The sequence below is a fragment of the Pundamilia nyererei genome, unplaced genomic scaffold, assembly GCF_000239375.1.
Source record: "Pundamilia nyererei isolate P.nyererei 1_Seehausen unplaced genomic scaffold, PunNye1.0 scaffold00130, whole genome shotgun sequence".
Classification (NCBI taxonomy): domain Eukaryota; kingdom Metazoa; phylum Chordata; class Actinopteri; order Cichliformes; family Cichlidae; genus Pundamilia; species Pundamilia nyererei.
This window is the reverse complement of record NW_005187531.1, coordinates 157415-159335: the sequence shown is the minus strand read 5'-3', so window position 1 is coordinate 159335 and position 1921 is coordinate 157415. Positions and strand designations below refer to the sequence as shown.

Sequence of the window (1921 nt, the reverse complement as noted above, 5' to 3'; positions counted from 1 at the left end):
AAAAAAAACATATCGTGATATGAAAAAATCTCATATCGCCCAGCTCTAGTGCCTATCACAGCTCTCACTGGGGTACACCCTGGACAGGTTGCCAGAGCTATCACAGGGCTAACACAGAGAGACACAATCACTGATGCTCCCATTCACACCTATGGCCAGTTTATAATCACAGATCAATCTAACAAGCATTTGTTTGAAGTGTAGGAAGAAGCAGAAACTAACTGGGGAGAATCCATGCAAGGCACAAGGAGAATGTGCAAACTCCACGGCTCATATGGAAAAGGCTTTCCAGACAAATGATTGTTTAACAATCAATAGTCAGGCAATAACTCAAAGTACAACTAAACAGGGCTGCTGCATTGACGTCGTCCTATCATGATGCTATAAATACTGTAATGTACAATCTAGTTGTGGAATACAGATGGCGAGCGCTGTAGACTTCGCATGTAGGTTATCAGCGGATATCAGTGAACTTTTTGTAACAGTTCCATGGACCGTGGATAAAGCCAGACACTAGGGATGGCATTCAAGAAAGAAACCCAGGTTCTCTGGCACAAAACCAAAGGATTAATGTTTTCTAAGAAATAAAAAGAAGCCTGATGGGTACTGAGAATACACTGGGAGCACACTGAGACCAAGATACACTTGTCCAGGATTTTTGGCATAAATTTGGTCAGGACTACAATAGTGAAAAACAGTCACAATAGTGAGGCACAGCGGTAGGTTTGCAATGACATGGGCTGCTTGAGTGCAAAAGGTGTTGGGTAGATGACATTTACAGATGGCGGCGTGAATGTCTGTGGATATACCAAAATACTATCTGACAAGATGGTTTCCAGTCTCCACAATTCTGGCAGAAGAAGAATGTTCCAGCAAGATAACGATTCAAAACACACTGACGCAGTCAGAGAAGACTGAAGGTAAGAACTCTGACCTGGAAAAATATCTCGCCTGGCTTGAATCCAATCAAACACCTTTGAGGTATTTTTAAGTGAAACCAAGAGCAACACACACCCAAGATCTCTGAAAAGTAGCGAGATCTCTCCAGAAATAAAATACTGACTCAGTCAACAGAATAAAGGACGTGAGATGTTGAAACAAATTATATATTCAAATCTTATTGACAGATGAAATGAGATCATGTCATTTTTTTAAAGTATATCTAAACTATAAATTTTTCATTTTACACAAGAATACACACTCTAGAAATGAACTTGCAAGTGTTAAAGTTACACTGTGACAGGTGATACAAGTTTCAAAATTTGATATTTTGGTGATAATGCACTGGGGTGTACTCACATCTGTTGTGTATTCTAACTATAAATACAAATTACCCGTGACAGATATGGGATAGCTGTGTGTTTAGGGTACATGTACATTTACATGAACATTTATAATTTCAGCCACAGGACAATTTCATCACCCATTACATCCTGAAATAGCAGTTAAGGGACAGGTTAGAGTTAAGCATTGAGTTGGGGTGGTTATTATTAGGGGATAACTAAGGCTACGTTCACACTGCAGGTCTTAATGCTCAATTCCGATTTTTTGATCAAATCTGATTTTTTTGTCTTCGTGTTCACACTAAAAATAAAATGCGACAGCAAACGTGCTCTAGTGTGAACGCTCAAAGCGGCCCGCATGCGCAAAAGAAGACGTCACACACAAGGCGCTCTGTTTGGACCCAGAGCAAACAGTATTGTTTGACTGATGGCCCTTAATATAAAGACTTTGGACTTCACGTTTCCCAATTTTTGCTTTAAGTTATTTTGTTATTTACATAATAATGTAGATAAACTAATAATTATTCTTATTGCTTATTGTTTTAGAGAGGAGCGGTGCTTCAAAGGATAGTTGCAGATTTCTGTCAGAATCTGCAGATTATACAGTACAAATAAAATGTTCACGTTTCTCCAACGTT

General features: G+C 39.0%; 1 protein-coding gene across 1 annotated transcript in view; it reads right to left on the bottom strand.

Moving 5' to 3' along the window:
- raver2 (ribonucleoprotein, PTB-binding 2) overlaps positions 1 to 1921 on the bottom strand; it is an 89917-nt gene that overhangs the window by 67304 nt on the left and 20692 nt on the right.